Below are 27,879 nucleotides of genomic sequence, written 5' to 3' on the forward strand. Positions count from 1 at the left end.
CCTGCTCCAACTTTCCCTGCCAGGAATGGGACGGACGGCCTGCTGGCCCAGCTCCTCCTCTTACCATCCGTTGGTCCATTCAACGCTATTCTTGAAGGCTCTGGGTTCTGCGCTAGGTGCTGGGGTCCCCTCGGTGCAGGACGGCACCCTGTGGAAACACTGCCTCATCCGGTCACTTCCCCGCTGAGGCCTGGCCGTCTGCGGGCCGCCTCCGGGCTGCAGTCCAGCATGGCCTGCACTTTCCCACAGGCAGGGCCAGGCTCTCCTGCCCATCAAAACATGCCAGCTCAATTCTGGTCAGAGAACAACCTTCTGTCTTAGAGAAGTCGGTGGCGCCTGTCCTGCTAACCTGGACTCTCTGGCTCCTGGAGGCAAGGGGGGCTCCCAGCCCATGAAGAAAAGAGAAGGCATGTGCAGCCTTTTACAGGAAGCCCCAAAAGTGAGAAATGCTCTGGGGACAAAGGTGATGCTGCAGACTTCAAAGACTTCCGGCGCTTCTTAACTTTCAAAACCTGAGCAGATACCCTGTGATGCTGAGTAGATGTGAAGCTGAGAGCAACAAAAACAATCAGAAGGTTCCCCCCTAAACAAACATCAGAAGTTAAAGGGAAAAACCTAATCATATAACATGCGTGAATCTCAAAGATGCTAAGTTGGGCTAAAGATGCCAGATGCAAAATAGAATGTACCATATAATGCCACTTAGATGAAGTTCAGGAACAGGCACCATGAATCTGCGGTGACACACAACAGAACCCTGACGCAGTGGTTGAGGGGGGTGTGGGGACTGGAAGGGCCAGGAGGGAAGCACTGTGGGCTGAGGGAAGTGCTCTATCAGGGGATCGGGTGTGGGCTAGGAAGGTGTGGTCACTTGTCCAGAACACATGGAGCTGGACACTTGAGATCACTGCTTGCAAATCGTATCTATTAAAGAGAACAGAAGAAGGAGAGAGAGAGCAAGGTTCTCTCCCTCTCCGCTGGGGGAAAGGCTGCCTGGGGCACACAGTGGAGGGGGCCGCTGAAGGTGTGAGGACAGTCCTCTTCTGCTCGCCCCTAGACCCTGGACTCTTTCTCGCTCGGGCTCTGCTCAACCCCCGGCGGCTTTAGGCAGCAGCCCAGGTCTCACTGCAAAGAGGCAGATGGAAGCGAACAGAGCAGGCAGCTCTGGCCCACGGGCCACTGAGCACGGGCGCTTTCTGGCTCACAAGTGAGGCCTTCTGCCTCAAAGGCATGCAGGTGGGGCCTCCCTGGTGTCCTTCTGCTATGGCAACGGCCCCCGCCTGCAGGCTGGCCCACAAAGGCTTGAGCTCATCATTTCAAATCTTCCGCCTTCCCAGATTCTTTGCCTCAGCCGCATCTGCGACCTCTCCTTCTGAAGCTGGCCCTGTTTATTATACCCTGGAAACAGCCTGGGCCTGATAAGAGGTGGGCTTTGCCAAACAAAACCCCAGGCCCCTGCACTTCCCCACGGTCCCCAGAGGCTGCAGTCTGCAGCCCAGTGGGGCCCAGAGGAACCATACATCACAGAGCCGGCACCACTCCCACCTCGACCGTCTGACCCTCAGACAGGCAAACATGTCCCCTGTCTGGTATATAAACACCCCTTTGCGGATAAATCCACCCAGAAGCGTAGCCTGCAGAACCAGGGAGCTGAGTGTTTGCAGAAACCTTGGCTTTGCCCAGTCACTCTGTCTGCATTTACCCTCCGAGGACAAGGCGCAGCAAACTGTGGGGCGTGCAGATCACAGATGACCAGGACTAACATTCGTGCCCCCTGGCTTGTCACTCCCTCTAGGGCAGTCCTCACAATTCTGTGGGGCAGGTGTGACTGTCCCCATTTTATAGGTGAGTAAATTGAAGCTCGGGGAGGTTGCAGGAACCCAGGTCAGGCTACCTCCAAAGACTGCATTGCTGGCACAGCACCGCCTCAGAGGCTGTGCGCCAGGCGGTGGCCACGGAGCAAGCCAGGGAGACTCAGGACTGAGGGCACTCCCGTGGGCAAAAGAAAGGGGAAGGGTATTCATTCCTGCCCATCCCTCAGCTTAAGAATGAACCGATCCCTTACTTCCAAGTAATCAATGAGCAAGTATTTCCAGCCCCTACTATGTGCCAGGACCCTTAGAGCTCTAAGTCCAGCTGAGGGCAGCCCCTCAGGCTCCTCTCTGCCCTGGGCAGCCTCCCCAAGACCGTATCCACCCCCCAGCCCTGTCATCCCAAACACAGAGGCCTTTGTCTGGGACTGGATGTGGGGGCTGGCGTGTCACAGTCTCTGTGGCCAGATCAGCAGTGGCCCTTCCCACTCACTTCCCACAGCCACCCTGACCCTGTGGTCTCTTTCTGGGCCTCCCGAGTGGCCTCTGGTTTCCTGCTGGCCACGGCTAGCAAGAGGAAGTGGGGAGATGACTCAGAGGAGCACCGTGGCCTCAGCAGCTGTGTCTTTGAACATTCCTCCAGGAGATGGGTAATGAGTGACAGAGAGATTTGGGTGTCACGGGAGATGGAGAAATAGCGAAGGGCCAGTTTAGTGGGAGGTCCAGACCAGCTAAAAAGTGAGAGAGTCTTAATGGATTGCCAGTTATTTTCAACTCTGAGGGGAAAATGAGAAACAGAACTCCAAATATAACACCTTTCACATGGTTCCTTTGGGTAAAATTAGCAGGAGCAATAAAATTGACAGTGTACTTTTAAGAAGCTTGTATTGAAAGACAAATCGTAAGGACCTGTCAAAATAAATGCAACAGCCAAATTCATAATAAAAACTCAATGGGATTTCTGTATCTGCACAACAGATATGACATCTGCAGTTATGGTCCAGAGGCCATTCAAGATGCCCCCCATCTCTGCTGTATGTGGCCATGGGGTACATCGCAAAGATCAGAGGTCAGGGTAACCTGCCTGATTTTCTGAAGCTGTGTGGCTTAGGTTAAGTTAACCAGCCCCTCTGAGTCCTGTTTTCACTGTCTATAGAAAGGGGAATGTTGGTCCTGACCCCGCAAAGGGTTGCCATGAAGACTGAATGATGCTGGATGTGGAAAAAGTCAGTGACACGTACACTGAACCACAGGCCCTTCCACCATAAAGGCCTGAGAGAGGAGGAAGGGGTTTGGGTCTAGGGACTTCAGTCCAGCCCAGCTCTACTCTCAAACTCAGACCATGACTGCCCCACAGTGGTGTGGGTCTCACACTCACACAGATCTCCTGGGGGCTCACCACCCACCCAACCTATTCCTAGGACAGAAAGCTCAGGGCCGTGGAACTTTTCAGAGGTCTACAGAAGAAAATACTATAGGTTCCAAAATACCAACATAAAACTGCAAAATTTAAATTAATGGAGGTTTGATTAAACATCCATAAAATGTTAATATTGTATCAAGTGCATCAGATTTAAATTCGGTTTTCATACGAATTCATTATATTTTAAAATAACGTGTAGGAAAAATTTTTCTCACTTTGTGGTAACTTCTGCATATGTTCAGGGTTACCAAGTAACAGCCAATTTTAAGTTACAATTGACCCTTGAACAACATCGGTTTGAATTGCATGTATATGCAGATTTTTTTCAAAAACTATAATGGAAAAATTTTTGGAGATTTTCCACAATTTAAAAAACATTTTCTTTCCTCTAGCTTATTGTAAGAATACAGTATGTAATACATATAACATGGAAAGTATGTGTTACTTAGCTGTTTAGGTTCGGTGGACTTTTGGTCCACAGTAGGCTATTAGGAGTTAAGTTTGCAGGAGTCAAAACTTATGCTTGGATTTTCAACTTAACGGGGGGGAGGTGGGGTGGTCAACACCCCTAATCCCTGCATTGTTCAAGGGTCAACTGTATTAAGAAATGAGTCACCAGTGTTCAAATACTTTGAAAAGCAAAATTATAAAAATCTTTAAAAATTTGTACAACAAAACTATTAACACTTCCTGTGGGACACAGGGTGTGGGACGTGGGGTGGGGCATCCTCTCCAGCAGCAGGGTCCTGGGGCCCTCTGTGGGCAAGCACACCAGGGGGCACCAAGGTCATAAGGTGATGCCCTGGGTCTGTTGGGCTCAGCACTGTAGAGAAGCTTCCCCAGGGCCAGGCCGTTTTGTCCTGTGCCCCCTTTGTGTTTAGAAGACAGGATATCTGGATTCAAAGCCTGCGTTTCTCATGACTATTATGGGTGGTCGCCATCAAACTGTACAGAAGACCTTATAACAACAAGCAAGTTTCCTGTCCCACCTCTTCCCAACCCCACCTATTGCCCAGACAGTGTTGTTATTCATTCTGTCGGGGTCCTACCCACCTAACTCTAGAGAACGTACTAACAACTTTATCCCTTGTTTTGTCACCTTTGGCAGTATTTTCCACTACCTGACAAAATTATTGAAAATAACAACGGGTCACTTACGTTAAACCCATCTCTCTCCTTCTCTTCCTCCCAATATTTTAGTTCCTTTTGTTGGTTATTTTGCACCTTTAATCTTAACATTGGGTTTCCTGTTTTGTAACCCTTTAACAGACTCAGTCTAGTCCCCTCTGTGTGAGATGAGAGTACAGGGCACCCTCGCCTCCGCTCCCCACCTCTCCTGCAATCAGATCTACCTTCATCCGGAACCGCCATGTGCAGCCAGCCCAGCGACTACAAGCAACCGCATTGAGCTTTACCAATAAATACCATGTATACTACCAAACTCAATGCCAGTAAATGTCACCTACATTATCTCGACTCTGTAAATACTGTTTAAAACTAGCCTTGCAGCGTCTCGACCTCACTTTCTTCACTGCTAAATGGGGGCAGCAGGGCAGGTCCCAACACCTCATAAGATAAGATGAAGAGGATAAGGAACAGGAATGGCACTTCGAAGGCTTTTTGTACCTATGAGAGCTCGTTTTTTTATAATTATTATGTAACACACAGCATGGAATGGTAAGGACTAGTACTATTTGTGCTACTTACATAACTCTCTGTACTTCAATTTCTTCACCAGTAAAATGGGGAGAAAGCTAGGACTGATCTCACCAAGTGGTTGAAAAGATTAAATGAAATAATAAAACGGAAGTCTTTGCCTTCTCCAAATGTAGGTGATCACGTGTCATTTCTCTCTTTCTGGAGAGAAACCGCAGTTCAGGCCCCCCGACCTAGCAGGCTATGGGTTGAGAGAGATGCATAGCGCCCTCTAAAGGGAATCTGGGGAACAACTGGAAAATCTGAATGTGACTTTTTTTTTAAGGTATCATTGATATACACTCTTATGAAGGTTTCATAAGAAAAACATGAATGTGACAGTTTTCAAAATAAAACCTTGCAGGGGGAAAAGAAACCTTGCAATGTTGGAAAGCACCTCACCTGTCATGTAGCCCTTCCCCAGGGAATTTGTTCAGGGACGGGGGATATAGCTTGGCAGACATCTTAAAGCTCCTTGTAAAGCTGAGCATGCCCAGGAGGTGATGGGGAGCATGCAGATTTTGGGGGCCCAGTGGTATGGGGGTGCCCACACAATGGAGTTCTCCTTCTGAAGCTTTCGGGAGGGAGGGCTGGGTGCCCACACAGAGCTGCCCCAGAGGAAAGCTAAGGCAGACAGCAGCAGGCTGGGGCCCCGGCAGAGGCCCCCCCATGGAGTATCATCAGCTGCCGCTCCTTTGTTAAAAGCAAAGCAGTTGGTGTATCTCTGCATCACCCGGAACCAGACACTCCTTCCTGTCAACTCAATTACCTGCACCGATGAGCTGGGAAGAGGCATGGTGACAGACAGCAGCGATTCCCTACTGGGGACCTATTCTCTGCCATACCTGCATGTCTACAGAAAAATCAGGGGACCCCAAACAAAATGAAACAACTCCACAACAAAGAGGAAGAGGCCAGAGCTGCGGTCAGACCCCCCCCTTCCTTTCTGCCTCCAGGTCCCCATCTCTTCCCTGACAGTCCTGCTCGCAGGTTTTCAGGGCGATCTACGGATCGGAAAAAAAAGCTGCTCTGCCTGATAAAAGGTGATCCGCCTGTGAACGGTCCATGCCAGTAAGCTCGTAACTGGAGGGCTGCATTTCATTCAGGACACAACACATTCAAACGGCGACAAACCGTTCTAAAGGTAACTGGTACAGTGAGGAGGGTGAGGGGGAAATTTGGTATTTACTGAAATCACTCACGGAACACCCTGGGATTCGAGGGTCTTACTTGATCTGCACAGTCACTCTGCCTGTGTTTCCTGAACTTACCAGCTCGGAGGAATCACTGTGTGGAGGGTGTTGAGATCAAGCGAGCTAGGAAATACTGTTTTATGAGTACGGCATTTTCATTCAACTTTTCCTGAAGAAACTGACTCTCTAAGAGATTCTAGGCCTGCCCAAGGTCACACATAGTGATTCCAGTGTTGGTGTGGCTGGTACGACTTCAATGGCTGACATTTGCTGAACACTCAACATGCGCTAAGGACGTCATGTGGTAAAGTCAAGACTTGCACCTTGACTCCAAGTCTGGCTCATTTCATGATCCAGATTCTTGCTATGACATTATATATCTTTCCAGAAAATACTTGAGAACACATCCAATGAAGGTCTAAAATAGGGCTGCTCAGAGCAGAGAGGAAAAGATAGGGCAGGCACATGGCAGCTGTTTCCAAATATTGAAAGGCTGTCACTGGGCAGGGCAATTATGCTTATTATGCATGGTTTATTTAGAATATCTCCCGTTTTATTTGCAGATGCATTTTGGTGAAGCCCATTCACCTTTTGGTATCTTTCACCAATGGACTGAAGTCACACCTGTGACGGATTAACACAAGGAAGAACTCTGAAGGGCAGAGCTGTCCAAATATGAATACGATGATTTCAGCAAACCGTTATTGGGTTTTCCCCAGACACAGAGGTGTCCAAGCTGGATGGCCCTGGTGGGGGTGTTTTAAAGAGGCCTGATGTTTCTGAAAGAGAAAAAAATAGGGCTACATGACAATTAAGGGTCTTACCAACTTTGAAAGCTGAATTCCACACAAGTTGGTATTTGCTCTATTTATAAATGGGTTTTAAAATCAAGGGAAGGATGTAAAATGTGCCAGTATTTATTGTCCATATGGGGAGGGAATTGCATCACTGAAAGCTGGGACCAGTCAAAGTTTCCAGGGAGTAAATCAGCTCAACCACTGTGTAGCTGTAACCAACCCTCCCTGCGCGTCAGAATCAGGGAGGCAGCTTGGAGCATGACCGACACTGGAGCTGCATTCCGAGCCACATGAAGCTGGACCTCTTGGGGTGGGCCCAGCAATCAGTGATTTTTAAAAGCTCCTCAAGTGATTCTAATGTCCAGCCAAGATGGAAGACCTACAGAAAATGAACCTCTAGCCAATGCTGATCTTGGTGCCCGATGAGCCTCTTAATGACCATCTCTCCACCTGCAGTTCATCTCTATACGCACCAGTCAAGTCTCTGACATGGGGGCAGTTGTTGAGAGATTGTATGTCACGAAGATCCAAATCAAAATCCCTCTAGGACTTCCCTCTGGATGGGGAGGTCCTTTAACCCTTCCATGTCTCAAAGTCCTGACTTTTCTAGCTATTACAAGCTTTCCACAAACTCACAGATACAATGTAGAATGCTGGTTGTCAGGAGCTGGGAAGTGGAGGATGGGGAGTGAGTGTTAATAGGTACAAAGCCTCAGTTTGGGAGGATGAAAAAGTTCTGGAGATAGATAGTGATGATGGTTATACAACAATGTGAATGTACTTAATGCTACTGAACTGTTTGCTTAAATGTGGTTAAAATGACCAATTGTATGTTCTATATATTTTACCACAGTAAAATATTTTTGATGTTTAAAGTATAGTAACTATAAAGAAAAATATAATAAACATGCATTGACCATTGTAGAATGTTAGTGCTTTGTCAGATTTTCTGCAGTCTTTTTAAATAAAAGAAAGAAATTATACAGATTAAAAAAAAATGTTTTCAGAGGGATTCATCCCAGGAACATAAGGGTAATTCAACACAAGAAAAACAATCAACATAATGTACCAAACATATGATGATCTCAACTGACACAGAACAGAGCGTTTGACAAAACCCAGCACCTTCCATGATAAAAAACACTTAAAAAACTGGGAATAGAAGAGAATTTCCTTAACACAATAAAAGGCATTTATGAAAAACCCACAGTAAACATCATATTCAATGGGGAAAGACTATAAATTTCCCTTCCAGATCAGCAACAAGACAAGGATGCCCATTCTCACCACTTTTATTCAATGTATCACTGGAAGTTCTAGCCAGAGCAATAAGGCAAGAAAAAGAAATAAAAAGCATCCAAATTGGAAAGGAAGGTATAAAACTAACCACAGTTGACATGATCCTATATACAGAGAATCCCAAAGAATCCATACACAAAAAAAGCTACCAGAACTAATAAGCAAATTCTGCAAAATTTCAGGGTACAAGATCAACACACAAGTCAGCTGTGTTTCTCTACAACAGCAATGAACAATTCGAAAAGGAAATTAAGAAAACAATCCCACTCGCAAAAGCTTTCAGAGCATTTAAACTAGACACCAGAGCAATCATACTCCTTTGGCATGGAAATAATTTGTTTTTAATGGTCACTTGCTGGAGGCACTGTATCAGCACCTTTAATTTTTCATGCATATTAGTGCATCTCATATTAAAATCAAGCAGAGCAAATAGATTTGATGGGGATGCTAGTATAGCCTGCACAGGATGTGCGTAAGCAGCAGAACCACATCCACAGGAGGTCAGAGCAGCCCAAGCCCAGCCGGCCTGCCTTTCTCCACGTCTCAAGAGTCACAGGAAGCTGGGAAGCGAAATCCCAGGCCCTTCAGAGGAAATCAGGCCTGAGTCAGCCTTCCTAGGAGGTTGAGGGAAGAGATTAGGCCCAGGAAACTGTTCACTAAGGGTGTTTTTCACTTGAAAATTTGGTGGTTTTTTTCTCCTTCAGTTGAAGAAGGAACTAGAAGTGTTTTTTATTATTGTTTTGTGACTAGGGGCCAGAACGATGAAGGGTCTGCCAAGGATTGCCACATCTCTCAGTTCTCCATGTTGCAGAGACGCTCATTGCTGGTAGTTGGTTCCACCAGAGATAACCCTCCGTACCCGTCTCTGTTCCTCTCTCTTGACAATAAGCTAAGTGACCGAGATCTACGGATGGAAACGGGAGCAGAGAACCCTTCTGAGTACAAGACTGGGTATGTTGAGAGGGACTGAGCCCTGAACTAGAAGACCTGCCTCTGGGCTGGTGTCTGCAGCTCCCCAGCTGTGCAGCTTTGGTCCCCTCCCCACCTTCTGGGGCCTTGATTCCGGTCTGTAAAGTGGGGGAAGGCAGCCCAGGGGTGGGAAGGGGAATAGATCCTTTTGACTTAGACATTCTCATTTTTCTAAAGGCCAAATTGTTTAAGAATTCAAAAGAATTTTAAAAGAGAGAACTGACATTGATAGAAAAATGGAAAGATGAAAAGAGAGATAAACTTTTAAAGATGGATAGGAGATTTTTTACTCTAGACCGTTCTTTTCTGCGGGGCCAAAGCTGACTTGAGGCTCACAAGGACTCAGGAGCGGGGCCAGATGTAGCAAGGGAAGGAAAAACAGCATCCCTGTTTCCAGTTTGAGGCCAGAGCTTCCCAAGGAGGTCCCAGGAAAGGCCCAAATGCTTACAGCTTGCCCACCTGTGGGCAAATCAAGCTGATTATGGACCACGTTTTAAGGGGAACGGGAAGGTGGAGGCGATTCAAACAATTCCCAAAGAATGAACATATGCGCCCTGGGCTGGACTGGAGGCCTCTGGGTGGTACTTAGATTTTTCCAATTTTATTAATTCAGCAAGCATTTATAAAAAGTGCCTTAGTATGTGCTGGGTGTTGTGGGTGGTCAGACAGGGTATCTGGCCGGAAGGCATTCACAGGGAGATAAGGAGTGTGCACAAATACCCAAATGTCTGAACTGTGAATTAGAATGTGAAACCTGCTCTAAGGGAGTTCAGATCTATTTCTGAAGTTCAGAGGAGGGTCTAAGTTCAGGATATGGCCCCAGAAGCTGGAGCACAGATGTGAAAAACCTTCTCTGTTCCTCCAGCAGTAGCAATTTTCTCCAGCTCCATTTTACAGAAGTGAAAACCAAGACAGAGAGGTAAGAAATCATCTGCTCTCTGATCATCCAGATGCTTGGCGACACAGGCTGATACAGAACCTCCAAGTGATTGAAAACTTCCCTAAACTGAAGTCTGTCTGCCCCTCCCAGGAGTCACAGGATCTAGTGGTGAAAGCATATAACATTACAAAGCTCTCTTAGGGGAGGAAATCCACAGTCACAGCTATTTGGTCTCCTTTCCCTGTTTAATCCCAAAGACACACCAGCCAAAATTCAAAGCAGGATAAAAAAATTCATGAGCAGGCTGCAGTCACATGGGTCTCAGTTCTGAAAGGGAGCCAGGGTCTCTGGAGCGACAGCTCCGCCTACCTGGGGAGGCGTTCTCGGTGTCAAGTCCGGCTGCCCCACTATAAGTGAGCGCGCTGGCGACACCAAGCAACTGCTCGGGAGCCAGGCGCGCCACAAGACGAAAACCCCGACAAGCCCCTGCTTCTGCAGAGCGAACGAGGCCGCAGGCTGCTCGGCATTGAATTTGAACAAGCCAATGGCATCCCAACCGCTGAAACAGGAAGCCAGATAAACAGCACGTTATCAAGGGGGGATCCGGGTGCTTCCCTTAAGCCGGCGCCAGCTGCGCCCTGTGGCTCTCCTAACAAAGTCCCATTGACTCACCAGCTGATTTTCCTGTGTGCGGCTCCACGGCACAAGGAGCCCTCTCTGCTGGGTGGACGTCACCCCCGCACACCGCCCCCACTGCCCACCATCTGAGTCCTGCCCGCATCCTGCCTCCCCTCTGCCCGCTGCAGACTGCTGAGTCTTTATCCTATGCCCAGCTTCTGCCGGCTCTGAGGATTCTAGAAGGGACCACAGGGAGCCTGGCGCGGGGGCGCTTCTCAGCGCATCCCGGGGGCCCGGGGGGCATTTTCTGGGACAACCCGGCAAGGTCACCTGCCCCGGCTGCTCCGCTCGCTCCGCTGGGATGAGAGACGTGGGTAAGGGTGTGGGATGCCGCAGCACTTGGTGCCTCTGATGACAGCACCACAACGCACTTTAAACTTCAGGTATTTCACAGAAAGGGAATTTGAGCCTCCGAAGGGCCGGAGTGGCGTAGCGCCTAGCGAGTCAACGCCCGGACCAGACGCGCAGTCCCGTGGGGACATCGAGGCACACACCTTCCCCGGAAGCCGCCAGCGCCTCTCGCGAGCCCAGCCCGCAGCCTCCCTGGGGCACCACGCTCGCCTCCCCGGGCCCCGCACGACCTGCCGGCCGAGCCCCGCGACGTGGGGACCCGCCCGCGACGGCCCCGCGCGGGCCACTCACCGGCGCGCGCGCCCTCCCGGGCTCCGGGTCCGCGCCGCCGCCGCGCAGAGGGGCGCATCCCGAGCGGCGCCGGGCCGGGGGCCTGCTCCTCGCGAGAGGAAAGTTTCTCGGGGCTCCGGGGCCGCGTCCGCCCCGCGCACGGGTCTCGGCGTGGCTGCGCGCTCCCGCCTCGGGCTCGCACTAGGGCCGCCGCCGGCCCCGGCCCCACAATGCGGAGGGAGGCGGCATCCTGAACAAAGTGCGTCCCCGGGGCCGGGCGGCCGGGGGCGGAGCCTCGTGACCCGCTGCCCCAGGCACACGCCGGCGGCCCGACCGCTGCCCGGGGAGGGGAGCGCGCGGCGGCCGGGGGGCGGCGGGAGGGCTCTGCTTCGGGGCGCCCCCGCCTCCCTCCCCCTGCACTGTGCCCGTTTAACCCGCAGAGGGGCGGAGGCATGGGTCCCTTCCAGACTTTGTCATTGGAAAGCTATTCCCGTAACCCTTTCCTGCCTTTGCCTTCCCGTCCCGCCTCCCCGGCCGCAGAAAGCCGGCTGATCGGTGGTGGGGCTGGGGCCGCGGGCGGGCGGGCAGGGCAGGAAGCCCTTGCACAATTAAGCCTTTCCTTGCCCAGGGACCCGCCACCTCCACTTCCAGGTCCGGCCGCCTCCCACTCCCACACACACCCTCCGGCTGCAGCAGCCCCGCCGTCCTTTAGGGGAAGGGGACAGACAGACCGCCCAGCGGCCTCTCCCCGCTCTGACTCCGCCCCTTTCCTTCCTCTGTACCGGTTCTGAGCTGGGACTTTTGGGAGCCGAGGACAGGGGAGGTCCCAGCAAGTGCCCTGCAAATAGTAGGTGCTCAGTAAAATTCGTAACTTCTTCCCACTTTCCTCATTCTGCCTCCGCCTCTTGTAGGGTCGTGGGAGCGGAAGAAGGGAGCAAGGACACGACAAGACCCGAAGAGAGTGAGTGGGAAGGGAGGTCCTCTGCGGGAACCTAGGGCAGCCTCTCTGCAGTGCGAGGATTCCACCCGCATCCCTGCCTCCTGGCCTGGGGCCTTACAGGCTCTGCAGGAAGGGCAGGACGAAGTCGGGTGGCCTGTGCTTCTGGAGCGGGTTTTGAATTCCGTGGGAGAAAGGGGGTAGCTGTGGCCAAGGACCCAGCGAATCGGGGCCAGAGACGTCCCCAGCTGCAGCCAACAATCCCAAGGACTGATTTGTCTCCAGCGCTTGGGGGTTGAGGCTAGAAAGCAAAAACGCCCACTCTCTGGGAGGGACGTCTCCGAATGCCTCCCCAGCAATGTCAGCCAGTGGGGAGCAGTGGCCAGCAGATTCCCGAAGCCCGCCTGAGCCCCACTCCAGCCAGCCAGTCAGATCACAGCGGCTGTGGACATAAGAGGATGATACAGGCACACTAGGCAGCTGAGTAGCAGTGACATCGAAGAAGGTATCTGATCAGGAAAAGGATTCCTATATGGTCTTTGTCTCCGAAGGGAATGAGTTATTTGGTGGGGTAGGTGGGCCATCTCAGAGGGACACGGAGAAGAGTCCTTTGCCCCGTGTGTGTATCAGCCGAAAGTATGGGTTCTTAAGGCAGACTGACTGGGTTCACACCCTGGCTCACTACTTACAAGCCATAGGAACCTGAACAGATTCTTTAACCACTCACTGATTCTTTAACCTTAATTTATTCATCTGTGAAATGGGTGACAGTTGCTATCTCAAGCTTGTAGGGAGGGTTAAATGTGATAACACAGGTGACATCTGGAGTCGTGTCTGGCAGTACTCAATAAACATTAGCTGTTATTTTGATCTGTGAGTCCTACAACTTTGCATACAATTTGGCATTCTGAGATGTGCTAACTGGAATCCTTTCTTGCTTTTCACAGTCGCCTGTGCTTTAAGAAACAGCAGTGTTTTTCTGAGGACTCACAGAACGGGCTGGCTGAGCTCCTTGGCCCTTCTTGGCCCAGGGACTGAGGATCACACATGTAGGCATTGCAAACCAGTATTAGAGACTGAACTGCCCCCTGACCCATCGTGAAGCTGAACACAGGGCCCCGCCCACACTGGAAATGTTGGAATAGTGAGTTCCTTGGGTCCTATCCAGAATGGGACGAAAGTCCAAAGCTGTTATTTTGTGAGGGTTAAATCTCTTCCATCAGCATGTACAATCAGTATTTCTCTCCCGTTTGTGAATGGCTGATCATACAAGTCCTTCCTCCCCTGCTCCAAAAGTCCCTATCATAAACCCGCCAACGGTGAAGGATGTATGCATAGACATGACAGCATGCGGGCAGCTTGTGGGGCAGGGAATGAACAGGCCAGTCTGGTTGGGGTGAAAGGCAGATGCGAAGGCTCCTGAAAGAGTAGATTGATAGGACAAAGCAGCGGAGAGAAGCCAGAGGAGACTACGGATGGAGACTGCCCTCTGGGAAAGAAGCAGTGACCCCGCCCATCCCAGAAGCGGCCTCTGCCAAGTGCCTACTTTGTGAGTGGTTTTCCTCTGAACATAGTGATGACTCAGTTGCTCTGAATCAAGCAAATGGATTTTCCTTAAATATGAAAATCAATAAGTACAGGCAAGGGCCTGGCTATGGGGAGGGGGAAGTAGAGAGAGCCAGAGGGTGCTAGGGAGTGAATGGTGGGTAATGGGGGGACTGAGATTCAGGCTCACTGCAGGAGGACCCTTGGCTCAACGTACCCTCTCCCCCACACTCACTGGGAAGGGGGCCTCCAGACCTTGCTGACCTTACTGAGACTCCTTAAAACCCCACAGTCCCCTGCCTCCACCCACAACTTAGAGCCAATCCTGCTTCAGGGCAGGAGATTGTTAGCAAGAGGATTACCGTCAATGTGACAAATGGGTTTTAAAAAATCAGCCCAGCCTGGGAGCCTTGTCACCCCCATCAAGTTTCAGACCTGGCTTGAGATGAAGGCTTTGGGAGCCCCAGAAAGCGTAATGAGTGACATTTTCAGGCCCGGCCTGGTTTCTTTGCGGGCTCTGCCTGTTTTCCTGCCACCGGGAGGTCTGCAGACCAATGCTAACTTGTTCCTGCTCGGGCTCTCTGACGTGGGGCCTGGAGGGTCTGGCCGAGCCAGAGTCCTCTCCTCCACGTGGCCTGCAGAGCGCCACTCTGCCCTCGGGCCCTCTGGCTCAGGGCCTCCCTGGCACTTCGGATATGAAGACAGTACATTGCTTCATTTTTGTGAACATTTAATAAATGTCCTAGAGCTTCTGAGGTGGAGTCTGAGGGAGTCTAACTTCCTCCTGCCAAGCACAGTGGAAAAATACTGGGCATAGCATCAGGGGGCCCGCGTCCAGGCCGTGATCCAGTCACCTGCTGATGAGCGTCACCTCTGCCCGTCAGTGGGAGGGGGTGTTGACACCCAGGGGACAGCCACCACCGCCACCTACCAAGGCTCCGGGGAGTAGTCACTGAGGCGACGGAGAACACGGCTGACAGAGTGCCCTGCACGTTTAAGCAGACCTGTGATTAAACAGCACCAGCTCATCTCCCCTCAACCCTCGTCAACCCTCCCCACCCCTCCTCCTCACCCCTCCCCACCCCTCCTGGCCCCTCCCCACCCCTCCTCCCCATCCAAGTCACATTCACTAAGGCTGTGGGCTCAGGGCTTGAAAACTCATCTTTGAGTGATAGAAACCTGACTGTTCACCAATAACCCTCGTCCTTTCTAGCTTCATCATCAACAGGGAGAGGCTTCATGCCAGTGGGATGGGGTGGGGCGTGGGCAAGGCAGTTGCGCCCAGCTGTGGCCCCGCAGGCCTCAGGGCCCCCTTTCAGAAGGGCCCTCTGTGGTGGCTGAGCTGGTGAGGGCCTGGGAGAGAGTGTGTGGGGAAGAGCTGGCACAGGACTGAATGTTTTACAGGAGGGAGCGAGTCACTGCCTTATCGGGAAGATGCTGTTGCTCCCGATCTCTCAGTTGCCAGGAAGTGAGATGTGCTGAAAGCCATCACAGTATTTTTCCAAAGATGGCTTTTCAAGAGAGGTGTTTCTTCAAGGGGCCAGGAGGGTAGAAATGGGTTTGGCAAGGAGAAACATTCCCCTTTAAGAAGGCTGGCTCTGGCTATAGCAGTCCTGGAGAAGTTAGTAGTCCTTACAGACCGCTTGCTAGGGGCCATCTGCCAGTCGAAGCTCTTAGCATGTATTAACCCTTTAAGGCTCACTGAGGCAACATCATTTTAATCTCCATTTTATAGGTGACAAAACTGAGGTCAATGCCTTGCCTGGAGCTCACAGCCAGTAAGTGCCGGAGCTGGGATTTGAACCCAGGCAGTCCGGCTCCTGAGTCCATGTTGTCAAGTGCTGTGTATATGCGGAGGAAACGCCTACTTCGGCAGCACTGTGAGGTCGGTGCAGGGCTCTATCACTTCCTAGCGCCACTACTATGTTTCTTTCTCCTTAACAGCTCTTTTGAGGTACAATGTACATACTATAAAATTCACCTATTGTAAGTGTATGAATCTGTGGTTTGTAGTAAACCTATGGAGTTCTACAACCATCACCACAACCAAGTTCTAGAGCATTTCTGTCACCTCAAAATGTTTGCTCCTTCAGTCAGCATGTTTGAATCTGAGTCTCTACTTCCTCATCTGTAAAACAGGAAAAACAATGCCTGCCTAATAGGATCGTTGTGAACATTAAATGGCATACAAATGGCATATGGTAAATGCTCAAGCTATGTGAGTTATTATCACTGTAGTCATTTAAACATAGACTTTCGGAACTGAAAACGGTCTTAAAGACTAGTTAATCCCATTCTCTTCTTTAACATATAAATTAACTAGGATGCCAAGATGTTAAGCATCTTGCCAGTTGAGGACACACAGCAAATTCAGTGTCGGGGCTGAGACTGAAACCCAGGTCTCTTGGTTGGTAGTTCAGTGTTCTCTTATCTCCCAAGGGACTTTTCACCCACGGCACAGGGATGTCATTGTCTAGCCCTCCTGTTCATCAGTGCCTTTAGACAAGTGCTGACTGGCAGGCATGGACCCCAGGAGTTTGCTTGTCCTGCAGCTAGAATGCCCAGCACTCTGGCTTTGGAGCAGAGAATGCTGGGGAAGCCTGGGTGCAGAATCAAGGGATAAAATTCAGTGTGGAGGCTGAGGCAGGAATGTCCAGAACAGGAGATGTATTGACTCAAAGAATCCAGGACACAACCAGCCCCTGTGGAGCCCATAGGCAGGCCAGCCTCCTGGGCATGTGACCTGGGCAGTCACACAGGGCCCTCTGCTTGGTTTAATGCTCTGCTGTTGCCTTCTTTAAGTTCTTCATCTTTTTTAAAAAGGGATCACACATTTTTATTTTGCACTGGACCTCATAAATTATGTAGCCAGTTTTGCCTATGGGATAGGGAACTGAGCCCAAGCTAGACTCTTAAGGTCCCAGAAAGGAATAATGTTAATCCACACAGAAATTACACAAAAGTGTGTGTGTGTGTATGTATACACACACACACACACACACATACAAACTATATATGTAGATGATATAGGACCTTCAATTCAGACTTAAGAGAAGTAAAAGTTGAAAAGCAATTTGCACACTGTGATTTAATTTATATCAAACATGCCCCACAAAATGATATACTTCTATGTGTACATATACCTGTGTACAAATACTTTTTTTTTTAATCTAGAAAGACACTTTAAACAGCCGTGATTACTGCTGGAGAGTCATCAAGGGAGTTGTTTATTTTTTCTATATGTTTGATGGCTGTAGGTGCTTTACAAGGAGAACATATTCATAAATTACTTATACAATGACAAAATGTTAAGATACTCCTAATATATCTGTGAACATTTTCTTATGTCAACAAATATTTTTAAAACACTCAGAAATGTCTTGAGAGGGGGAAGAGTGTGAAATGGGGACCCTCTGAGTGGTAGGTAGAGGCAGGGGTTCAGGCCATGACAGGGCTTGAGGGAAAGCAGGCTGGACATGGGGAAGGGGATGTTGGGCAAGGAAACCCAAAGACAAGAGGGTAGGTGCTGGGGGACAGCGCCGTGGGTGGGGGGTGCTGATAGGCCTGTGACTTGTCAAATGAACCTGGTGATGAAGGCTGCAGAGTTGACTTGGGTGGAGGTGAACAGAAAGGGATCAGGTGGGGATAGACAGGGAAGTCCCTCCCCAGGGAAGGAGCGATAGGGTCCTGAGTGGGGTTTATCAGAGAATGAGAGGTTTCAGGCAGTGTGCCCAGTGGATGGAGTATAAGCTCTGGCTGCAATCAAGCCTCAGAATCACGGCATCCTAACTGTGTGACCAAAACCTACAAAACAAATTATTCTGGCAGGGCTGCTGGGAGCATTTGATGAGATGATGTAAGTAAAGCATTGGACCCACAGCCTGACAGCCTGGGAGCCCCCAAACTTTCCCCCTTCCCTTGAACTGATTCTGTGGTTTGAGCACTAAAGTTTACATATGTAAAGAGCCATTCTTTCAAGTTCTTCCTTCTCAGTTTTCTGGGAGAGCCACTAAGAGCCAGGATTCTGAATTGCATCCTGCAAAGGCCTGAGCTAAGCCAGCCAGGACGGGAGAGGAGCTGGCTGCAGGCGCAGGGCTGGGCAGCAGGACAGAAGAGGAGGACTCAGGCCTCAATTCCCAAGCAGAGCCAGCGAGGGTGACTTTGGGGCAACCTGGCAAGGGTCCCACTTCGGGATCTCTAGGAGAAGAGTGCTCTGTGAATGCTGATCCCAGTTTCTCCACGTTTATCTCACCCCCTGGTGCTGTCAGCACGGTTCCCCCAGCTCTGGGGAGGGTGGATGACTGGCAGGCCCTGCTGCCGCAGCAGCCTTCTGCCCTGGGTACAGATGTGCTCCGCAGCAGCTGCCCCTCGGAGCCCACACCTGTTGCCTAGATCAGCTGCTGTAACTCTACTCCTAGGAAAGCAGGCCAGGTGCCCAAGCTTTGCTCAAGTCCTGCCTTCCAAAGGCAGGTGGAAAGGCACGGTATCCTCCCATCCCAGCAGTGCATGCAAGCTACCTGGAAGGTCCCTGCAAGTCTCAGCTACAGACTGGGGCCCTCTTCCAGCCCAGAGGTGCTTCCAGCTGGACAGCTGTCCCCTAGGCCCTCGTTGGTCCTCTAGCCACCCCCACCCCCACCCCATAAAACTGGGAAACTGAGGAGCATGGAGAAGGCAGACGTCTGGGATGGGGTCCGTCTAGAAATCCTGGCAAGGCAGTAGGCGCTGCAGGGCTGAGCTGCGATGACCAAGGGGTCAAAGAGAATGAGAGCTAGGAGAAGGCTGGCCGTGGGGCCAAGGATGAGGCTGAGGCTGGAAACGTGCCCTTTTGTTACTTGTGCCATGGAGACTTTGGCTCTGCAGATGGCCGCCCTGGGAGCCTTCCTTTCCACCCTGAGCAAGTGTGGGGTGGTGGACGGGGCCGGCATCGTGGGAGTGCTGCACAAACGCCTCTCTAAGCGACGGGGAGCCAAGTGACCTTTGTGGGCAGCATGGGTACTGAGCGCCTCCAGAAATCCCAGGTCTGGGAGAAAACTTCCACAAGGCAAATCTGAGGCACACGTCCTCTGACATCCAGACCTACACAGTGCAAAGCACATGCCAATACATATAAAAACCTCCCAGTAGAAGCCCAGATGGTGAATTGGCACTGCTGATGTCTGGACTGTACACCCCCACACCCATGTCAGTCCTTGAATGAGCATGTCTCTGTTTCCCTGGTCCACTCCACACCCAGGCAAAGCAACCGGAGCCAGCGGTGCTCAGTGTGCTGCCATGGCGCCAGCAGGGAGGGCTCTTCCCCATTAGCCCTGGCAGTGCCAGGAGAGGCAGAAACAAGGGGCAGGCAGCTCCAGGCCAGATGTGAGACACTGCTGCTCCCTGCTGGCGTTTCTGCTTCTGCAGCCACCGAGAGGCCCCAGGGAGAATAAGAGTATAGGAAAAACCTTGCAATCTGTCTGGGAAGGGCAGGCAGAAAAAGGCCAGTTCAGAATCTCATCTGGAGCTCCTTTGATGAGACCAAGAAATCAGGATAAAACCCAGACTGAGTTTCTGGGCGGAGTGAGACAGACTAGCAGCTTGTCCTGAAAGCTTCTGTGGCTTGGAAAACTCCCTGCTGCCAATACCCTTGAACCTAAGTTGGGAAACCATCAGCAATAGCCCATCGGCCAAGGCCCACCACTCAACTGAAGGAAAGAGAGAAAGAGAGAAAGGAGGGAGGGAGGGAGCGAGGAAGGAAAAAAAGAAAAGAAAGAAAGTCCTCTCTCCCTCTCATTTCTTATTCCATTGCAGAGCTCTCCTGAGCTTTTAGCTTACTTTATTGTGGGTCTAATGTTCCCCCTTAATGTGGGCTACAACGTGATCATCATGAATGTAATTTCTTTCTTTCCCTGAGAGAGGGGTATGATGCTCTTTGGGAAACCACTACTTGGAAAGCTGAGTTAGGAGATCAAGATGTGGGGAAAAAAAAGAAAGCTGACTTCTAGAGTATTTGCATTTGTGGTTTGCTATTTTAAAAATCATATCATACACCCAAAGGATGAAACTGGAGACTGGATTCCAGAATCTTTACTGGAATAGTCACAGGGACCAGAAGAGCGTCAGGACTGATAATTCCAACAGAATTAGTATAGAAGCCGCAGGAGAAGTGAAGTCACTCATTTCTTAAAGCCCTTCCTCTGCCCTGCACCCCATTCTAGTGGCAGGCCCAGTGCTCTCCTTCAAGGCCCAGCTGCTCCGCCAAGGGTGTGCCGCTCCCATCACCGTGAGGCCTCCACGCTGGACGGCGCCGAGGCTGCTCCGGCAAAGGCCGTCACTGGCATCTTAAAAGCTACATCTGAGATGCATTTTCCAGCTCTCATTTCACTCCAACTCTATAGCGTCTGACATTTTAGCACTCATTCATTATTTCTTTGTTAAAATTTTATTGGGAAGTATTTTAGACATGCCAAAGGTATCGAAAATAATATAACGTACCTTTTTGTATCAGTCAAGGTTCTCCACTGAAACAGACCTAATAAGATATTATGTATTCACTCATTCATTTATTATGAAGAACTGGGTCAGGCAATTATGGAGGCTGACAGGTCTCAAGATCTGCCGAGTAAGATGGCAAGCTGGAGACCTAGGAAAGCCAATGGTTTAGTTCCAACCTGAGACTGAAGGCCTGAGAATCAGGTGAGCTGAAGGTGTAATCCTAGTCTGAATGTCAGTGGGTTTGAGACTCAGGAGGAAGCCAGTGTCCCAGTTCAAGGGCAGTCAGGCAGGAAGAATGCTCTTTTATTTGGCGGGAGGGTTCATGCAGGCCTTCAACGGATTAGATGAGGCCCACCTACATAAGGGAGAGCAATCTGATTTATTCAGTCTACTGATTCAAATGTTAATTCCATCCCAAAACACCTCACAGAAACACCCAGAATAATTCTGGCCAAATATCTGGGCACCCCTTGGTCAAGCTGACAAAATTTCACCATCACACTTATGAATGCCACACAGTTTAAGAAATAAAGCAGTACAAATATAGATTAAGTTCCTCTTCTGTTTAATCTTCTCTATCCCTATGGAGGAAATACTATTATGAACTTGGTGCTAATCATTACATTCCCATGCATATCTTTACACTTTTACTATATTATATGCTATATATGCACTGCATGTTTTAAACATATGAGTGGAATCATACCTCATATATTGTACAAGTTTCTTTTTTGATTCGACATTATATTTGTAAGGGTCATCCATGTTGATGCATGTAGCCTTAGTTTACTCATTTCCACTGCTGTATAATATTCCATTATACAACTACATTACTTATCAGTTCTTTTGTTTCCAGTCTTTTGCTATTAAAGCAGAGCACAATTCAATAATCTTTTAGTAAATTTAAACAGTTGTATAACTGTCACCACAAACCAGTTTTAAAACATTCAAACATACAACAGCAACCCCTCTGACTTGTTTGCAATCAATCCCATCCCCAGCCACAAGCAGCCACTCATGTGGTTTCTGTCTCTGTAGATTTGCCTTTTCTAGACTTTTCACATAAATGGAATCATAATATGTGGTCTTTTGAATCTGTCTCTTTTTACTTAGAATAACATTTTTGAAGTTCATTCGTGTTTAGTATATATCAGTAGTTCATTTATTTTTATTGCTGGATGGTATTCTATTGCATCAATGTAGCACATTTTGTTTACTTACCAGTTAATGGATAGCTGGCTTATATTATATCTGACAAAAAACAGCTCTCATATTTATAATTGTTCCTTTCTATTATTATTTTTGTTTTAATAATGATCTTTTCTGATGTTTTAAATAATTTTTTTAAATCTTACATTTTTACCCATTAGTTACCAATTCTGTTACTCTTCACTTATGAAAAATATTTTTTCTATATTTAGAATTCTATGCTGATAATTTTTTTCTCTTAATACTTAAAATGACTGCTCTGCTATCTTCTTGCTTATATAGTTACCAATGAGAAATAAGTTGTAATTTTTTTCCTTCTGCCTGAAGGACTTCCTTTAATATTTCTCATATTATAGATCTGCTGGTTATGAAATATTTCGGCTTTCACATGTTTGAAAATATCTTTATTCAACTTTCAATTTTTTAAATGTCTTTATTGAGATATAATTTTCACACCATACAATTCACCCACTAAAAGTATACAATTCAATGATTTTTTTTAGTATATTCAAATAGTTCTGCAACTATTACCATAAACTGATTTTAGAACATTTTATCACTCCCAAAAGAAACCTGGTACTCATTAGATAACAGTCTTTCCTCTTTCCTGTCTCCACACCAACCCCAGCAACTGCCAATTTACTTTCTGTCCCATAGATTTGCATATTCTGAGCAATATACATGTAAATATAAATAAAAGAAAAATAGATAAGTAAATATGGACCACATATTGAATGTGGCTTCTTTCACTTAGCATGTTTTCCATATCCCTCCATACTGATTGACAATAATATTGCCTTCATTTTTGAAATATTTTTTTTTTTTTTTTGCTGGGTAAAGAATTCTAGGTTGACAGTTTTTGCTTGTAATACTTTAAAGATGTTGCTTCACTGTCTTCTTGCTTGCACTGTTTCCAATGAGAAGTCTACTGCCATTTTTATCTGTTCCTCTGAATATAACATGTCTTTTTCCCCTCCAGTTGCTTTTTAAGATTTTTATCTTTATTACTGGATTGGAACAATTCAATTGTGTTGTGTTTTGGCATATTTTCTTGATGTTTCTTGTACTTGACCTTTATTGAGATTCTTGGTGGAATTATAGTTGTCATCGAATTTGGAAAGTTTCAGCCATTATTTCTTTGAATTTTTTTTCTGTCCCCCTCCCTTTTCAGAGATTCCAATTACACATATTTTAGGCTGAAACTGTCACTCAGCTCACTGCTGTTTTGTTTATTTTTTTTTTAATATCTTTTTTCTCTGTATTTCATTTTGGAACATTTCTATTGCTGTATCTTCGAATTTGCTAATTATTTTCTTCTGCAATGTCTAGTCTGTTGTCAACCCCACTCAGTGTATCTCACATGTTGCAGTCTTCATGTCTAGAAGCTTAATTTGGGTCTTTCAGTTTTTCATCTTCTGTGTATCGTCTTAGTGTTTCGAACACATAGATTCAGTTATGCGTATTTTATTATCTTTATCTGTTAATTCTAACATCTGTGTCAGTTTAGGGTGGGTTTCAATTGACAATTTTTCCCCTCATTATGATTATGGGCCATGTTTTCTTTTACTTTGTATGCCTAGCAATTTTTTATGGACACCAGGCATTTTAAATATCAATAACTGATGAATGGATAAATAACACGTATATCCACACAATGGAATACTATTCAGGGATAAAAAGAAATGAAGTAAGGACACATGCCACACATGGATGAACCTTGAAAACATTATTGTGGTAAGTGTAAGAAGCCAGACACAAAGGCCACATATTATGTGGTTCCATTTGTATGAAATGTTCTGAGTTGGCAAATCAAACAGAAAGTAGATTAGTGGTTGCCTGGGGCTGGAGAGGTTGGAGGAAAATATGGAGAGATGGGGATTCTTGCTGGGTTGATGAAATGTTCTCAAATAAATTCTGAGAATGGTTGCAAACCTGTGAATATACTAAAAATCTACCAAAAACCATTGGAATGTATATTTTGAATGGGCAAATTATATGGTATGTAAATTATATCTCTATAAAGCTGGGCTTTTGTTTAAATTAAAGAAATGCTATCATATACTGCATGTCAGTATGGATGACCTGATGTTTCCAGAATTCCTCCAGCTCTGCTAGAATGACCAGATCAGGTATGACTGGGTACAGCTTTTTATTATCTAGTACAACTTATCTTTATTATCATGGTACAGCTTTTTTATTATCTGACAGTTCCCTTTCTGTCCTCCCTTCCTTCTTTTCTTCTATCACTTTTTCCTTCCTTCCTTCTCAGGCACTTACCATGATTCAAATACCCTCCCAGACACTGAGCATGTAGAAGTCGGTCAAACATGATTCTGTTCTCAAAGAGTCCACAGCTTTGTGTCTCTCCTTAGTCCTTTGCAGCAAAGGAAGCTTCTGTTGGGAGCTTCTATCTATTCCAGGTTATGAAGAATAAACCTAGTCCCTCTAGGAAAGTATAAATCTGAACGTAGGGGAACTCAGGCGATGGCCCTCCCCTGCTCAAAAGCAAGTCAATACCATGTGAGATAGGCGTTAACATCCTGCACCTGTTTAGCTCTTCCCTTCTATAGTGGTGTTACTCCAGGGAGGGGAAATCCCAGGGCACAATACGTTTGAAATCGAAATCAATCAAAGGGAGAAATAAAGTTTAAAACCCGTTTGCTTACAAGCAGTCGTCCCAGGTCTCTCTCTCCTGCTGGGGCAGAGGTGAGTGAACAGTCCCCCCAGCCTCTCAGGTCCAGATAAGCCCTTGCTTGCCCACATAATTACCCATTGATATGGAGATGAGCTACTTCTCTCCACACCTTGGAAACACCTGTTTATATGGAGACACACTAAAGCCAGGCAAGAGATTCTGGAAATATTGCAATTTTACCCACAAGTGGGTAACCAAATACACATAGCATAGAGACAGGAGCCAAGATTCCTTTCCCTTCAGGTTTCAGGGCCCATTACTGGAAGCTCATTACTGAGACATTCAGCAGCTTGCGAGGACAAACTTCCTACTTTCCAGACAGCCAAGCTTGAACCTTAAACCAGGCTTCCTCCTCCTTCCCTGAAAGGCTGGTGGTTGACATGAGGGTCAGAGGCCTTCAGGCCCTGGTCCCTTCAGGCTCTCTTGTGGTCCTTGATATCCCTCCCTGTTCATCTCAGCGTCAACCCGCCTTCTACTTTAAGGCTGTCTTATCTCTGACCAAGCTCTTGTTCTGGCGTGAAGACGGCTCTCTGCTTCTGTATTACACCCAAACTGATAGCACACACCTTATCTTTCTTGCTACACTATAGCTTCTTATTAATTGTTGCTTCCTGGCTTGGGCCCTGCCCACTGCTGTTCTAAGGAGCTCAGTTTGAACATAGCCTCCAGCTCTTCCTGGTCACGTGCTGTAGTGGCACAAAACCACTGTATGCCCACTGCCTCACCGGCTGGTGCTGGCCGTCCCTCTCAGCCTTCTGTCCCCTCTCAGGAGTTCAGTGTGCATCTCCTACTTTCTCAGAGGTCCCTCTTCAGAGAAATGCTTTTCATAGGTCCTATGGCTTAATGAATACTTCCCAAACGTCATGTTTTCTCAGAGCAATGCCCAGTTTGTAAAAATTACTTTCTCTTTTTGAAAATGCATCTCTGAAGTTACCATTAATGAAGGCATCACCTGGACTGACCTTCCTGCCTGTGGCAAGTCGCATTTTCCAAATGGGGCTGCTATAAGACACAGGCACCCCACGCGCTCTTCAGAACCTTGCTACTCACCACAATGAGTTGTGGTCTCTGTCTCCTTTCCTTGCAACTCGGTGGGGCTTTATGACTGTCCCAACTAGTAGAGTACAGGGGCAGTTCTGCTCTGTGCCTTCTGAGGCTCGGTCACAAAGAGTAGCCTCCTTCCGGCTCCTTCTGGGGGTGTTTGCCCTGGTAACCTAGCCGCCGTGCTGGGAAAGAGTCCTGGCCTCCCCCAAATGTGCCACGTTCTCACGTGGGCAGTTTTGAACTGAAGGCAACCAAGGCCCTGTGGGCTCAAGAGAAGTTTCTGCTCCCCCCTTACCTGCCTAGAATTTAAATTGGGGTCTTTCCCAGAATGAGAGTTTTGTCCAAGTGACCCATCTGTTCGGTAGGGCAAACATCTGCTCTGCTTATTGCCCCAGTGTGGGGACCAGCAGTGCCTGCCTGTGACTGCTTGTTTGATAATAACCATGTGTCCACGCGGCCCCTCCTTCAGGCAACCTGCCCAGTTTACGGTCTGTAAATGGCCTGGGTCTAGCCTGCCTTATCTACAGCAATATCTTGGTAACCGGGCCCCTCTGGTGAAGGGTTTGCTCCTTGGAGCACTGGCCACCCAAGGGCAGGCTCATTCTGGCAGACACACAGAGGGGTCATCAATCACATACCCTTTGCTGGCGTGCACTAGTCCTTTTCTCCTCACCGCATAAATCAGTGCCCTCTCTGTCCATGATAGCAGCGTGCAGCCCTTCCAGCCAGCCGCTCCTGGACTCCCCATACGTCAGTCCCAATAAATTCTCATGTGTCTAAGCCATCTCCAGGTCTTCCCATCGGTCTTGGGATGTGATCACACACGCGTGTATTGCCCTCCGCCCTCTGAAGCCCCGGCCCCTCTCCCATTCCCTAGCTCAAGCTGGCATACACACCTCATTTTACCTTTCTGCCTTGGAACCTCTCATGTAAGTGGGTTTCCCATACATGTGAAATTAAGTTTGATTCTTAGATCAGCAAGAAGAATCTTCAAGGGTAGAGGTACTTTTTCCTCCCTAATACCAGGTACATATTTTATCTCCCCCTCCCTGTAAAGTCCTGATCTGTCTACTCCTGGCACCGAGCCCAACACCTGCACTTTGCGCGTGCTCTTCTCTCTACCTGTGATGACGGAAAAAGCAATCTTGGTGAAAGAACATTTGCTAATGGAGAGAAGAGGGTCCTGAGTTGCAAAACAGAGTCTCTACTACCATCAGAGGCCCCTTCCTCTGACCCATGTCCCAGGACATCTTCGGCCTCTGCTAGGAATCTAGAATGTCTCGAGTAAGAGCCAAACGAATTTTAGTATCAAGTGATCCTTGTAAAAAAGGGATTGTCTAACTGGCAGGTTGTCTTCCGGTTTCAGAATGCAGGGCCGTTTACCAGGTGAGGCCCCGAGAAGTGTCTTTCACAAATCCCCCAGGAGGTGGCAGCTTCGCTCCTGGTTCTTACCCAGCAAACCAGAACTGAAGTCATTCGTGCCTTCATCAAGTATTAGCTAAGCACCTGCCCCTGTAAGGCAGTGAGCTACAATCCCAGGCCTCTGAGACCTTCCCATCTAGTAAACTTTATGTTTCTTGAGCTTATCTTTGGATGGATGACTTACATCCAATCTTTAGGAATTCAATTTCATACAATTGTGTGAAATTTCTTGCTCAAAGTCTCACTATTTCCAGTCTACTTCACTGCTTTAAACAACTGCTGTCTGGCCAGATGACCATAGAGAAGGTTGGAGCAGCGAAGGTGGAGGGTCCCAGACAAAGTGGAAAAGGAGCTTTTTTAAGCCAGAAGGAAACAAACCGCTAGGTGCAGAGGGGAGCCGGGACGACCGGAGCCGGGTCCGCTGGGGAAGGCGCCCTGAGCCTGCAGCCAGGCCCGCGGCCGCGCTTCTCCCCAGAGCCTGCCTGCCGGGCCCCCCAGCACGGCGGGGCTCCGGGGCACTCGGGAGCCCCTTTCTCCTTTCATTCCCAGCCCCTCCAGTTCCTCCTGTCCCCACTCTGCCAGCGAGGGCCAGTCCCCCGCGCCAGCCGCCTGGACTGAGGCGGGGGCAGGGGGGCAGGGGCGGAAGTGGCCCCGCAGAGCTGTCGCGGGAGGGGAAGAGGAAGCGCTCCTTTAAAAAGTTACCCAGCCTGTTTGAGGGAGTTTCTGAATCGTCTTTCAAGCTCCCCTGGAACTTTCTTTGTGTTTCAAAGTGTCAGCGGCCGCCTGAAGATCCGGGAACCCCCTGGAGTGCCCGTCGGTTCCTTGCCAGATGGAGTTCCCCTTTTGTTGCCTCCAAGCATTTTATCTGCGTGACGATTACACACAGACTTTTCTGCCTTTCCTGTTGCCTTGGACCTTCGGGCTCATTTCTTCTGCAAACCCTGAGGGGTTCTAGGACTCCTCGGGAAACAGGAATACCAAGGCTGAGGGTCCAGGTCAGGAGCGCTGAGCCCGGTTCCACAGCTCCCCCTTGACTTAACTTCCCTTGTCACAGCCACGGAACTGCGGAGCCTGATCCAGAAAGATCCAGAAGGGCTGCAAAGAGCCTAGAGACCACCTATGCACTTTGCCGGGACCTGCCACGGCCCACAGAGCACCACCAGGGGCCCCTGAAGCTACCCAATGAGCAG

At 48.7% G+C, this 27,879-nt stretch overlaps 1 protein-coding gene across 4 annotated transcripts in view; it reads right to left on the bottom strand.

Moving 5' to 3' along the window:
• Positions 1-12,284, bottom strand: part of NAV1 (neuron navigator 1) — a 232,594-nt gene extending 220,310 nt beyond the window's left edge. For all 4 annotated transcript variants that reach the window (XM_036909519.2, XM_036909518.2, XM_036909517.2 and 1 more), the window contains exon 1: positions 11,388-12,284. The gene's annotated coding sequence lies outside the window, so the exon portion shown is untranslated. The remainder of the gene's footprint in view (positions 1-11,387) is intronic.
• Between the last annotated feature and the right edge of the window lie 15,595 nt (positions 12,285-27,879).

Source organism: Manis pentadactyla, chromosome 9 (assembly GCF_030020395.1).
Source record: "Manis pentadactyla isolate mManPen7 chromosome 9, mManPen7.hap1, whole genome shotgun sequence".
Lineage (NCBI taxonomy): Eukaryota > Metazoa > Chordata > Mammalia > Pholidota > Manidae > Manis > Manis pentadactyla.